We start from the raw sequence: 14,292 nt of genomic DNA, 5'->3' as shown, positions 1-14,292 counted from the left end.
GTGAGCTCTCACAGGTGCTTCTGCAGTGACGCGGGTGAGCTCTCCCCGTCCCCCCAGAGTTACCCTCTGCTGGCTGGAGAGAATGTAGGATTCAGCGCTACACTGGCGGGAGACGCAGCGCGGCGCCGGGATTCGGCCGCTGTCCACTCCGTTGAATCCGCGGTGCCACCCCCATGATACGTACAGGAAACATACATATGGCCCCGTGGAGCGACCAGGCTCGGGGCCTGAGAGGGTTAAAGCCTTGACATGCCCGCAGCCCATCCTACGGAACCAGCTTTCAGCGTTCTATGAGTAGACGGGGGCTAAGACAGACTGAATTTTTGCTCTGACCAAAGAAACAGCAACAACACCTAGTATCTGGATAAAACTTTAAAATATTCAAAATGTTCCCAGAAGGTGCTCTTTATTTCCTTCTCACAGCCACCCGATGATACGTTAATATTCCCATTTACGGATGAGGAAACAATCAGTACGTGAGGGGATTTGCTTGAGGTGACCCAAGTAGGCAGAGGGGCTGCGGTCACTTCTCGCCTCGTCTCAGGCCCTGATGCTTTCTCTGTCCTGGGGGCCCGGTCAGCGGCACCCACTCAGGGTGCAGGTGGGTTTCACCGTGTGGACAGATTCCTTCCTGCAGACTCAGGTGCCGGCTCGGATACGCTCACGGCGCACACACTTGCTCTAGTTGTGAGAAAGAGCAGCTGGTGACAGAAGTCCTTCTGAAACGTCCGGAGAACCCAGCCGACCTTCACCAAATACCTGTTTTCTGCATCTTTGTGTTCCCCTCTTTCTTTAGAGGAGGCCGAAGCATGTGGCTCACATAGGGACCTTAGTTTCCAAGTGAATCCCTGAAAATTGTATTTGTGCATGGCACTGTTAAAAGGCAACTTTTCCCCCTTTCTGAACCAGTTTAGAGGTGTTGCGTCTAAGGTGGAGTTTTTAAAGCCCCAGAATCATGTATGAAGATTTTGCTAGAGGCACAAAAGCCTACGGTGCTTGTTTAAAAATAGTTTGATGTTTTAATGAAATCTGAGACACTTAGCACTGTTTCAAGACGCTAAAAAATAAGGCCTGCCAAGGTCAAGTTTCTCCAGGTAGACATGTGACGTCCCAAGCAGCCCGTCTGGGGCTCCGAGACAGCCCACCCCGGGGCTCCCAGCGCAGCTGCAGCTCCTTTAAATTCGAGAAACCCCGGGTGCCGGCCCCTCAGACTTCTCAGCCTTGCAGCCTGGCTGCTTTGCGAAACCATTTCCCTTCTCCAAAATCACACCTGCAGGTGCCCATCCCTCCGCTTTAACTTGGCTTTCTCAAAAACTATTTTTAAACTCTTTTTTGGTACCTTTGCAATTTTTCTAACATTTTAATGCCCCTATTCTGAAAAAAGAAAACCCTGACTCTGATAAAAAATATACTTTTTCATTTGTAGTAAAGAAAACAGACACAGCTGATGTATTTGATTAAAATGATTTTTGATGATATTTTAATGTTTTTAACAGCTTTATTGAAACACAATTTACATGTGACAAAACCTGCCCATCGTAAGATTACAATTCAATGAATTTTATACAATTTATAATGTTGGGCAACTGTCACCACAATCTACCTTCAGAACGTTTCCATGGCCCCCCAAAAGACCCCCTGTGTCTGTCTGCAGGCAACTGGTTGCATTTTTAATAGTGGTTTTGGTTTTGTTTTTGTTTTTTGGCTGCGCTGCGTGGCTTGCGAGATCTTAGTTCCCTGACCAGGGATTGAACCTCTGCCCTTGGCTGTAGAAGCATGGAGTCCTAACCACTGGACCACCAGGGAACTCCCGATTTTCAATAGCGTTTTAAATTTCAAAAAAAGAGTTCCTAATACCGCCCAAGAACTTGACAGTTGTACGGAGGGCTGTTAGTGTGGCAGCCCCGCCCTGACATTTCCCCCCTGGGCCCCCGGCAGGAGGAGGGAAGTGGTATTGAAATTTGTGATAAAGATGAAATAGCACTGGAATAATTTTAGTCCTTCGGCCCCGGCCCATGGGGATATTCGTGACTCCGAGGGAACAAGCATCCGCTGGGCAGGGAGCAGGGCAAGCTTAGCTCCTTCACCCCTACACCTCCAGCAAACCCCTGCCCAACCTCGAGTCACGATGGGCCAGGGAAGCACAGCAGGCCGTGGGGCTGGGCTGGTCACGGAGATCCAGATCCAAGGCGCCGCCCTGCCTCTGCTTCTCAGCCTCGGAACTTGAGGGCCCTTTGCAATTCTTCAGCCTCTGCTGCTGCTGCTTCTGTACTAACCCCACAGGGTGGCAGCAAAGAGTAAACAGCGTCTTGCAAGTCACAGGGCGAGCGAAGCGACCGGCCTTCGTCAGGGCAGGGGGCAAGTTCAGAGGCGTCATGCAGCAGAGCTACTCGGCAAACACCTGCCTGGCCCTCCAGGAGGTGGATCCGGTGTGGACAGCCCTGGAGAGCGCAGGGGAGCGAGGGGCCGGATGGAGAAATGGCCGCTAGTGCTCGGTCGAGTTCCTGTTCTGGAGAAACATTGTCCAAAGGAAGCTACACCGCCAGAGGCCCCGTCAGACCCAAGATCATTCCTGCTTCCCGACTGACTGTCATGCACTGTGTTCAGTACTGTCCACGGCCCCTCCGAGCATCCGGAATGACTTGTTCAGACTTGTTTCATTTACAACGCATTACAGTTTAACTGTCACATTAAAAGAACTGACCTAGAAATTCCACCTCCAGGAATTGGTTCTAGGCGAACAATTATTGACGGTCACAAAGATGTGGCCACACGAATGCCTAGGGCAGTGTTGTTTCTAAGAGGGAGACTGAGTGTAAGTTCAGTGACAGGAAGGCAGTCAGGAGACGCAGGGCCTGTAGTCGCAGCTCTGGGTTAAATGTTGACTCTGCTCTTGGCGAGTCTCTTGGCCTCGGTTTCCTCATCTGCAAAATGGGCAGATGAGATCCCCTCCCTCACGTGCTCTGGGAGGAGCAGCACCGGGCATGGGACCCGGCGAGCACCGGGCACAGGCTTCTGCTTTGCCTACGACGTCCTACAGCAGAGTTGTGTCCCGCAGCAAAGATAACCCTGCAGGCCCATGCTCAGCAGCTCGGAAAGATGTTCACGAGACAGCAAGGGGAAAATGAGGGTTAGAGCATAGTTTGTAGAGTTTGAACCCTCGCTAATAAATGCACGCGTTAAAAACGAGCATGCCACTCTCTCACTTCGTCCCAGCTTACCCTTCCCTAATACCCCATTGTGTGTGTATATATATATTTTTTTTTTTTTTTTTTTTTTTTGGTATGCGGGCCTCCCTCTGTTGTGGCCTCTCCCGTCGCGGAGCACAGGCTCCGGACGCGCAGGCTCAGCGGCCACGGCTCACGGGCCCAGCCGCTCCGCGGCACGCTCCGCGGCACGTGGGATCTTCCCGGACCGGGGCGCGAACCCGCGTCCCCCGCATCGGCAGGCGGACTCTCCACCACCGCGCCACCAGGGAAGCCCTCGGTTTCATTTTCTTTTTCCTTGACATATACTGTGAGCTTCTGTGTCCAAAGACATCCCCCGGCGACAAAGTGTTTTCCTCTGTGACCATGTCAGCGCGAGGAACCGACTAAAGAGGGCGTGGCTACTGCCTTCTTCGCCGCCGCCGTCAGCCTCCGAGTCCTGCATTCGGACGTGAACGCGCCTGCAGCGCCCCGGCCGCGCGCCCCACTTCCGGACGAGCTGCACGCAGGAAGGGGGGCCGGCTGGACCTGGGGAATCCAATACCCCTCACCCTGTTCAGAGCCACTGTAACTGAAGCGTTGGGGAGAAGCCACACGGGGGAGGCCTTTGCATCGCCCGACGTTTACTATGAGACATGCACAAAACAGCCAGTCGGCTTGTCAAGAAACGGGGTTTGTATTCCTCAGAGAAAGTCTGGAGATCAGATTTTCAGGGAGTTTCTATACGAAATTTGTGGAAGTAAGGAAAACAAGGGGCCCCCTTCACTTTGGGGTGCGAGTGGGGCAGACTGTCCTGGGGGCAGGACGTAGGGGGTGGGCCTTCCCTTCTTTGGGTTCATCAGGGTGGCTGTGATGGTGAATTGTGTGTCACCCTGACTAGGCCACAGCACTCACACTGTTCTAGATGTCTCTGGCAAGGAATATTTTAGGTGAGATTAACATTTTGTTTCGTTTTGTTGTTGTCATTGTTTTTTTACACTTCACTATTCTTTATTTATTTTAAAAACTTTTCATTTTATATTGAAGTACAGTTGATTAACTATGGTGTGTTAGTTTCAGGCTGGTGGGAATGTAAACTGGTGCAGCCACTATGGAGATAAACATTTAAATCAGTAGCCTTTGAGTAAAGCGGGTGACTTTGCCTCATGTGGGCGGGCCTCATCCAATCAGCTGGAGGCCTTAAGAGGAAGAGCCTGAGGTCCTCAAAGAGGAGGGAGTTCTGCCTCAGACGGTCTTCAGACTTGAGCTCTTCCCTGGGGCCCCAGCCACCAGGCCACGCAGGAGTCATCCATACCAGCCCCACCGTCACAGGAGCCAAGTCCTTAAAATCAATCAGTCAGCCTCTGTCTGTCTGTCTGTCTGTCTCTCGATATACATACACACATCCCGTTGGTTCTGCTTCTCTACAGAACCCTGATTAATACAGGGGTGAACATCCCCCTAACCCAGGTACGAATCAGGAAGTCAAGACGGAAAGGGGCCGAGCAGGGAAGTGGTCTGATCATCGCACACCTTCCAGAGGATTGGCTGATGGGGGTGGGTGGAGTCAGGCTCCCATCTGAGTCGTGAGGTTCAGAGAAGTGTCTTGTGTCCCCACCAGGCTCGGGGGAAGGCGAGCTGGTGCTGAGCAGTTTGAGCCCCCCCATCCCTCCGTTCACCCATCATCCACCCGTTCACGCAACAGATCCTGACTACGAGGCGCCCTCTGGGCACTGGGGGTGTGCCCTCCTAGCGCTTACAGCCCAGGGGGGAGAAGACCATAAACAGGTAAATAATGATACGAAGTGAAACAGAGCGAAAGGATGGGGTTTGACAGACTGCTCGTCTTGAGGGGCTTCTCGGCGGCAGATGCTGTGCTAGGACAGTGACAGGCCCACTTTCGAGGAGGGCACAGCCTCCTGCGGGAGGCCAGCTACTTCACGGGCAGTTGAAACAGCAGCTCTGCACAAGGGCCATGCAGCAGCATCCTGTGAAACCATCAAGGGCTCCTGGAGAACGTGGCCTCTCAAATCGCCAGCAGCTGGTCTCCTTCCTCAGGCCCTCTGTTTCGGGAAGTTTCGTGAACCTCTGAAGCCCTTGCCGGTGGCGTTTGGGGAGGGGGGCTCCACCTTGGCTCAGACACCCTCTCTGGGAGCTGCTTCCTGAAGCCTTTGCCACTGAGTGAATCCAGACCAGAAGGCCACTCCTCTCTTGGTTTGGATTCGCGTAGGTCTGTATTATTTCTAGCCTAGCATGTAAGGGACATCTCCAACCTGTACAGCAAACCCAGGACGATTAAAGGGAAGAGGAGAGCCTAAAACTGCGGTTCCGGCGGGGAGGGAAAGTCAGGCTGGAGGTCCACCTGCAGAATCCACGTAATCAAACTGCTGCGGTCTCCTGTCTCTTCAGACTCCAGAAGTCACCAGAGGGAAGAGGCTGAGGCTGGCTTTGCAGCACTGGGATTTCTGAGCTGAGAAGAAAGTGTTTTTCCGTTTGCAGTGACTCAGTGGAAACAAAGACTGAGTACCACGAGCGGATAGCCCTTCTCTGCCATTATGAACTGTCCCTGAAGGTGAGGCTCCATCCAGCACCTGTAACATTTGTAATTTGCGTGTCTCCTTCAGAGCCCTTTCATTTCGCTCAAACGCCTGATGGAAATGTCCTCTTTTTTTTTTTTTGTCTCTTTGTATTTATTTATTTATTTTTTGTTTTATTTTTTATTTTTTTTAAAATCTTTATTGGAGTATAATTGATTTGCAATGTTGTGTTAGTTTCTGTTTTTTTAAACATCTTTATTGGAGTATAATTGCTTTACGACGGTGTGTTAGTTTCTGCTTTACAACAAAGTGAATCAGTTATACATATACGTATGTCCCCATATCTCTTCCCTCTTGCGTCTCCCTCCCTCCCACCCTCCCTATCCCACCCCTCTAGGTGGTCACAAAGCACAGAGTTGCTAGAGCTACAGCGGTAATGAGGCACCTCTAGGTTTCGCACAAAAGGAGGAAAAGCCCAGCTGGAAACAAGCTGAGCCTTAGGAACAACTGCGAAGGGAATCAGTGACCACACCCCAGCAAGAACAGAGCCTGCGAGGGAGCAGGGGGCACCACGAACACACAAGACTAGGGTTTTATCTTGCGGACTAGACCTTATTTGAGAGAAGAGATCACACCTTTTGACTTCTTTCATATTCCTTCTACAGAGGTTGGTAGAGAGATTTATACACAAGTGAGCACAGCCAGTATTTATTAGATTAAAACGCGTAACAGTAAGCTCTTAATTTTCCACATCAACGGCAGGAACCTTTTATAGACAGCATTAGTAGAAATGATAATAATACTAACAATGATGTAATAAAAACAACAAAAATAACTAGGACCCAAACAGCTAAACCTAAGTCCTTGAATCCATAAAACTCCTAAAACATAGGGGAAAAGGTTCATGACGTAGAATTAGGCAATGATTTATGGGCTGTGACACCAAAAGCACTGGCAACGAAAGCAAAAATGGACAGACAGGACTACCTCAAACTAAAAACTTCTGCACAGCAAAGGAAACAATCAACAGAGTGAAAAGGCAAACCTACGGAACGGGAGAAAATACTTGCAAATCATACATCTGGTAAGTGGCTAATATCCAAATATATAAGAACGTTTACAACTCAACAACAAGAACAAAAAACCAGACTGAAAACTGGCAGAGGATTTGGATAACGATTCCTCCAAAGAAGATATACAAATGGCCAAGAAGCATCTGAAAAGATGCTCAACACTGCTAATCATCAGGGAAATGCAAAAAAAAAACCACAAAGAGATATCATCTCCTACCCATTAGGATGGCTCCTATCAACAAAACAAAAGAGAAAATAATAAGTGTTGGTGAGGGTGTGGAGAAAATGGAACCCTTGTGCACCTGCTGGTGGAGACGTAAAATAGTCTCTATGGAAATCAGTATGGAGGTCCCTCAAAAAATTAAAAATAGAATTACCATATGATCCGGCAATCTTATTTCTAGGTATACATCCCCCCAAACTGAAAGCAGGATCTCAAAGAGGTATTTGCACACCCATGTTTATTGCAGTATTATTCATAATTGTCAAGAGCTAGAAGCAAATGGACCCAAATGTCCATCGACGGACGAATGAATAAAGAAAATACGGTATACACAGACAACAGAATATGATCAAGCCTTAACAAAGAAGGAAATCCTATCGCATGCTACAACGTGAATGAACCTCAAGGACATTATGCTAAGTGAAACAAGCCAGTCACGACGAGACAAATACTGTATGATTCCACTTGTGCGAAGGAGCTACAGTAGTCACACCCAACAAAACAGGAAGTAGAATGGTGGTGGCCAAGGCTGGGGGGAAGGGGATGTGGAAGTCTTTGGTGGGTACAGAGTTTCAGTTTTGCGAGGTGAGGACGGTTCTAGAGATACTCTGCACAAAATGTGAACGTATTTACTACTACCAGACTATGCACTTAAAAATGCTTGCAATGGTAAATTTTGTGTTATATGTTTTTTATCATTAAAAAAAATTTTTTTTTAATTTTTAACTAAAAAAATCCCCCTACTACCATTTATTGATCACTGCATGCCAGGTGCTGGACGAAGCTCCCTACATATATTCTGTCATGTAGTCACGACAAAGCATCCTGCTGAGGTGAGGACTACTAACCCGTTTTGCAAAGGAAGTAACTAAAGCTGAGCGGGCAGGTGTTGCACCCAAGGTCACAGGCGTAGAAGGCTGAGCGATGTGCCCTAAGTGGTCCGGGGAATAAGCGGCTGAGCTGGGATGATGAGGTCTCCCTCCAAGGCCGTTCCCGTAACTCACACGTCTGTGGGGCTGCAGGACAACCTGGGCTGGGGTGACACCCTCCCACCAGGTGGAGGGCTCGGGCCTCTGGTACAGCTGTGAGGTGAGGCGGGTGCCGGGAAGCAGGCAGGCTGCAAGGTCGTTAGTTTGGAACGAGGGGTGAAGGATGGTTCTGTGGACCATGGGGAGGATACATTTCTACGTCAACGCAAAGCATTTGGGAGAAGGTAGTGGACACGGAGGGACCCAGTTTCCAACAAATCAGAGGTAGTTTCCTACAGCCCCATCTTCTGAGCAGCCCGTATTTGGATCACAAAGAAGGGGTAAAGGAGAGCAGCGTTCACATGCGCAAACTAAGTCATAGAGCCTGTGCTAGGGGCTGTACCAACCTCACTGAATCCTCAGAAAAGAGTTAGGAACCAGGGTTCTAATTGCCACCCAGCAGATGAGGAAACGGAGGACTCGGGGAACTTGCTGAGGTACCTGGCTGGTGAGTGAAGCACTGGGGCCAGCCAGGGCGCCGGGGATGCTGGGCTGGCTCTGCAGATCGTGACCCAACCTCCAAGGCCATAAACACCCTGCCCTGGTCCACTTGGGTGCCCTCTCTTCTGGAACCAGCTCCTCCCTCGGGAAGTCCCGTCACCTCCTTCCCATCCCTGTGCGTGGCATCTTGCTTCCTACTTAACACTCGGCAGAAGCGATGGAACGGAACCTCCCCAGGCTGGCCGGAGCCCACGGAGCTCGCTGCATCTGTGCACAGACACTGCCTCCCCGACGGCTGGCCTGTCCTTGGTCCAGAGGCCACGTCCGCAAACCTCGTTTCTTCTCCCTTCCCTCCTTCCTTTCTTCCTTCCTTCCTCCCTTCTCTCCTTCCTTCCCTTTCCTCCCTCCTTCCTTCCCTTCCTCTTTAAAAAAAATTTTTGTTGGAGTAGAGTTGACTTAACAATGTTGTGTTAGTTTCAGGTGTACAGCAAAGTGAATCCGTTATACGTACATATATATCCACTCTTTTTCAGATTCTTTTCCCATATAGGTTATTACAGAGTATTGAGTAGAGTTCCCTGTGCTCTACAGTAGGTCCTTAGTAGTTATCTATTTTATATATAGTAGTGTGTATATGTTAATCCCAAACTCCTAATTTATCGCTTCCCCCCATGTTTCCCCTTTGGTAACCCTAAGTTTGATTTCGAGATCTGTGAGTCTGCTTCTGTTTTGTAAATGAGTTCATTTCAGCAAAACTTTCTGCCTCTTGCATTTTGCCCATTTTCCTTCACTACTGGATCATCCCCACTCCAGCAAAACTGCTCTTTCTGTGGTCACTCAGGGACCGCCACTGAGAGGCATTCCTGGCATATTTCACACCCAATCGGATTGATTTGAACAATCCCTGGTCTGTACAACGTAATTAAACTCAGTAATAATCACTGTTTCCTTGGTTCATTCTCTAGTTTTAAGGCAACAATTTAAAAAAGAATAAACTTCCATTGCAAAGCTATTCAAGTTTAGTATATTCATGACTAAAATTTGCATTTATCAAACAGAAATGTGACACCTTGCAGTTTGCAGTCTATTGTAGTGTTCTGAAGTTTAAACACAAATAAAAACTTCATTTGATCACATGGCATGACAGAAGTGAAGTCACCAAGTTCTGTGTAGAAGAGTATACATTTCTAAGCCAACTCAGGGTTGTTTTGACAATCTCCCTGCTACCTCTGTGCCCACGTCAAACCTCCTGGTTGAATTCAGGAATGTGTAAGACCACCAGGCCTGGAGACAAGGAACTGAGCTCAAACAATTCTGGACTGTTTCGTATGACTCTGAGTCCGTATGTGTAGGGGCTGACTCTGTAACTGGTAATTCTCTGGAAAATGCCATGTTTATTAAAAGAAAATAACATAAGTGTGTGCCCCGGAAGCTTTCACGTGTTACTAAAACTCAACAGTCTAATTCGAAAAAGATACAGGCAACCCCATGTTTATAGAAACATTATTTACAAGAGCCAAGATGTGAAAACAACCCGAGTGTCCATCGATAGATGAATGGATAAAGAAGATGTGGTGTATCTATACACAATGGAATATTACTCAGCCATAAAAAAGAACAAAACCTTGCCATTTGCAAGGACATGGATGGCCCTAGAAGTAATTATGCTAAGTGAAATAAGTCAGACAGAGAAGGACATATACAGTATGATTTCATTTATACGTGGAATTAAAACAAAACAAAATAAATAAAGAAACAAAATAAAACAAAACAAGCTCATAGATACAGAGATCAGATTAGCGGTTACCACAGGGGAAGGGGGATGGGGGGGCGGGCGAAATGGTTGAAGGGGGTCATCCGTATGGTGACGGATGGTAACTCGACTTGGGGTGGTGACCGTGCTGTAGTGTATGCAGATGCTGGATTATAATGCTGGACTCTTGAAATTTGTAGGTATAAAACTCAACAGTAATTGCAACAGTCTTTAGAAATTAGACCAACAAAGGCCTGCTGGTCCCTGACATTGTTCAGGATGAGCACTGAACGGTGATGATAAAAAGCAGACTCTTTAGTTGACTAATTATTATTTTTTCTCTACAGAAAGCACCCATCAAAGTAACAAGCCCGGGGGCCTCTCGCCTCCTAGGTGATCTCAAGTCCCAGGGTTTTAAGGACATCTGTGCGCTGATAGCTCCTGAAGTTACATCTCCAGGTGAGACTTCACCCCCGAACTCTGATACCTAAATGTAACAAATCTGTCGCTGACACCTCCGCCTGGATGTCTCTCTGGATCTCATCCTCGCCCCATCCAAATCCTACTCCTCTCCTAGTTCTCTCTCTCTCTCTCTCTCAGCAGACGGCGACTCTAGTTTTCCAGTGGCTTAAACCGAAATCCTGGCAGTAATCCTTTCCTCTTTCCCTAACACCCCACATCTAACCATGAACAAATCCTGTTCGCCTTCCCTTTGAAATATGTCCAGAACCCGACCACCTCTTCTCACACCACCCTCAGTTCCAGCCCACGTAACACCTGGCTTGGAGCATTGCAGTAGCCTCTCACTCCCGTCCCAGGCCCTCTAGTCTTTCCTCACATGCAGCCAGAATGGTCTTTTTAAAATGTAAGGGAGATCTTCACTCCTTTGCTCAAAACCCTTTCCCCATTTCACTCAGAACAAATTCCAGAATCCTTACCAAGGCCTTTGGGTTCCAACACGCTCTAACAACCTGACCCTCACACCCACTACTACTTCCCCTTGTTTACTGCCATCCTCTGCCTCACCCACTCTCTGCAGCTGCATGGCTCTTCTGATAGTTCTCAAACTCTCCCCTACACTCCTGCCACAGGGCCTTTGCACCAGCTGTCCCCTCCGCTGGAATGCTCCCCGCCAGAGATCTTCGAGGTTCACTCCATCCCTTCCTCCCTCTTCCTAACCATCACACGAGTGGCAGGGCCCTTCTTGACCAGCACCTTCCCCATCACTCTCAAGCCCCTTGTCCCTGCTGCAACGGGATGTCTTAGATCCACTATATATTTATTTGTCTGTCTCCACCCATTAGAGGGACTCTATTTTGTCACTCTTTGGGCTGCTCCAGAAAAGGTCCCAGACCTTCCTGCTATTCTCCGAGCTCGGGGAGAACTTCCGGAGCCACTGTGGAAAAGTCACTCTGAAAAAGCAACAAAAACTCCCAAACACAGGTGCTTGATCTTGCTTGTTTCTTCGTGGGAAACAGCCCGGGCACGTGCCCGATTTCTTGGTGGAAGACCTGTGACAAGGCTTAGGCCTGGGATGGCAAGTTTCCACGCTCGCCTTCTGAGGTCTCCGCAGATTCTATGTTCAATCACGGCCTCGGGCACGGTCTCCCGAGCCTCCGTGAGTCACCAAGCAGCCACTGTTGGCACATGAGATGGCGCTGGTCATCCCTGCTTTAAAAATAGTTCAACGTATGCATCTTGTTCCCATGCCGGATTCCGAAGGTCTAGCTGTAATTCACCGGAAAGGTTGAGAATCTAAGACCCGCTGGGGTAAGGGGCGGTGTCGGCTCCGGAGCCCCTCACGGCCCCTCCAGAGATGGCCAACAGCTCCGGGGTTCCCCAGAGGTCCTCAGAGCAGCTCGGGGCCCCTCATCACCCGCAAGTCTGCAGAACAACACTCTCCCCTGAGGTCAAAGTCTCCGCTGCTCTGACTGCCATCTCTTCTCACATCTCTCCAAGGCTTCCCTGCCCGATCCACATTCATGCTCTTCTCCCTGATACAAGGGCCCCTCAGCAAACGCCCCACGCCCACCCACTGCAAGAGCCAGAGACCCTCGAGGTCAGGCTGGACACCACCCTACCTGCCAGTTCCTCACCAGTGCCTGCTGATTTCACCCCCGTCTCTTTCACCATCCCTTTCTCTCTAGACCACGACCCCAGCATGAGTTACGACCTGAATCAGCACATCAAGACCCTGACAGGTCCTGCACGAAAGAAACCCTTGACTCGGTGAAGCCAGCCTCGCTGAATCCTTTATGGCCCAGGAACACTTGGTCCCTTCATCACGTCTCCCAAGACCGTGGCACCGTGGGATACTCCTTGGGAGACACCCTCGACCTCTCCTGGTGGGGGAACCTAGCATTTCCACCCTGTCCTTATCACAAGCTGTTTCCTTCTCTAAAACCCCAGGCATCTCCATCACTCCCAGGGATGGCCTGGGGCCGCCTCTCCCCCTCAGGTGTGTGGCTGCAGGTGTGAGAGCAGAGCCTCTCCCTCGGGACCACTGGGATGTGCTTACAATGCAGACTCGAGGTCACCAGGTCTGGGGTGGGACCTGAGGCTACGCCCTGCCTCCAAGCTCCCAGGTGAAGCCCAGCAGCCATCGGATCCCTGCCCGGAGCAGTGAAGGCAGAAGGTGGAGGTGACTTGCAGGTGACAGACCCCGGCCCCATTCGGCTCTGCCCTTAACTAGGCAGCCTTCAGCTCTTTAAACCCTGCTTTCTTGACCTAAAATGGGCATAAGTACACGCTGAGATTGTGGACAGTTGCCGTTGTCCACACTGTTTTGTGGTATTTGATGAGACGGTCAGTCAGCTGCGGCCACAGGAGACAGAGGAGGGGCTCGGAAACGAAGAGTATTCCACTTTTAGGAGGCCCGGCCTCCTGCAGGGCCACGTGGGCAAGGTGCCCGGGGTCCAGGAGCAGAGGTCAGGGGTGGGAAAGTTTTAAGGCACAGCCCTTATTGGGGTTTTCCAGGAAAGGCCGGGCAGGGCGGGGAGCATCAGAGGATTGGCTGGTTTGGATGATCTGGGCGGGCTTTGGGGAGGGAGGGGTGGCCTCCGGTTCTCTGGTCCCTCTGGGGCCGTGGAGGCAGAGGAGTATTTCCTGCTGCGGGGGGCGCAGGGGCAGACGGAGGAGTCTGGCTCTGGGTTGGTGAGTCTGAACGTCAAGGGCATGATCCTGGCTGGCCCTGGGAGGGACAGACGGTCTGCCACCCTCTGACCCTCGCCCAGGGCGTGTTGGCTGATTGGGTGACGTGGGGGGCACGTGCGCGCGCGCGCGCGCATGCGGCACCGCCCGGCGCACGGCACTCCCCACGTGGCTGCGCTTGCTGTCACCGTTTTTATTATTCTTGCTCAAAGCTTTTCAAACCCCCGTGACTAACAGCAAAGAACTCCTTCCTACGCCGCACCGCTGTGAATTTCAGAGCAAGATGCTGAAGCCTTGAGGATGGAGCAGGCGTCCCCACGGGCTGCTTCCGCCCTGGGGAGCCCGAGCTGAACCCCGGCCCCCTCACCCCCGACCTGGGTCCCAGCCCTGAGTCCATCCTCCCAGACCCTCCGCCGACAGGAACAAATTGTGATGATCTCTGAACTTCCCTTCCTGTTTGCTTGTAAATTAACTCGCTACCCGAAAGGCTGAGAATCTCTGCCTGTCAGATATTTTCTTCCTAATTGATGAGAAAGTGCTCAAAAATAGAGCTGTCACCTGACAGACACATCCTGGAGCGAATTGCCTTATACACAGCAGGCAGCTCAGGCATGTTCACGGCTCACCTTCGCCTCGTGGACCCCAGTTCACGGCAGTGGGCGGACAGCAGGGTGCGGGGGGGCTGGGAACGCCCTTTCATGCTCCCCCCACCCATCCCGTCTTCTGCTTGAACTGCAAACGTTTCAACCAAAGACGAAGCAGGCGATCGAGCCACCCACCAAACCTAATCAGCAAGTCCACTGGCCCCAGACTTTTTAGCGCCTGCCCGCAGGTTCCACCGGCATCAAAACGCGAAGACATTCAAAATCGCCACCGAGGAGTTTTAACAGGGCGTCACCCGT

At 50.5% G+C, this 14,292-nt stretch overlaps 1 long non-coding RNA gene across 1 annotated transcript; it reads left to right on the top strand.

Moving 5' to 3' along the window:
* Positions 1 to 5,437: 5,437 nt before the first annotated feature.
* LOC114487356 (uncharacterized) lies at positions 5,438 to 12,697 on the top strand. The gene is made up of 3 exons (XR_003682394.1): positions 5,438 to 5,757; positions 10,588 to 10,699; positions 12,388 to 12,697. It is a non-coding gene; the product is annotated as an uncharacterized lncRNA (long non-coding RNA).
* Positions 12,698 to 14,292: the final 1,595 nt, after the last annotated feature.

Source organism: Physeter macrocephalus, chromosome 12 (assembly GCF_002837175.3).
Source record: "Physeter macrocephalus isolate SW-GA chromosome 12, ASM283717v5, whole genome shotgun sequence".
Classification (NCBI taxonomy): Eukaryota; Metazoa; Chordata; class Mammalia; order Artiodactyla; family Physeteridae; genus Physeter; species Physeter macrocephalus.
Note: the sequence above shows the minus strand (reverse complement) of the source record. Positions and strands in the feature narration are given on the sequence as shown.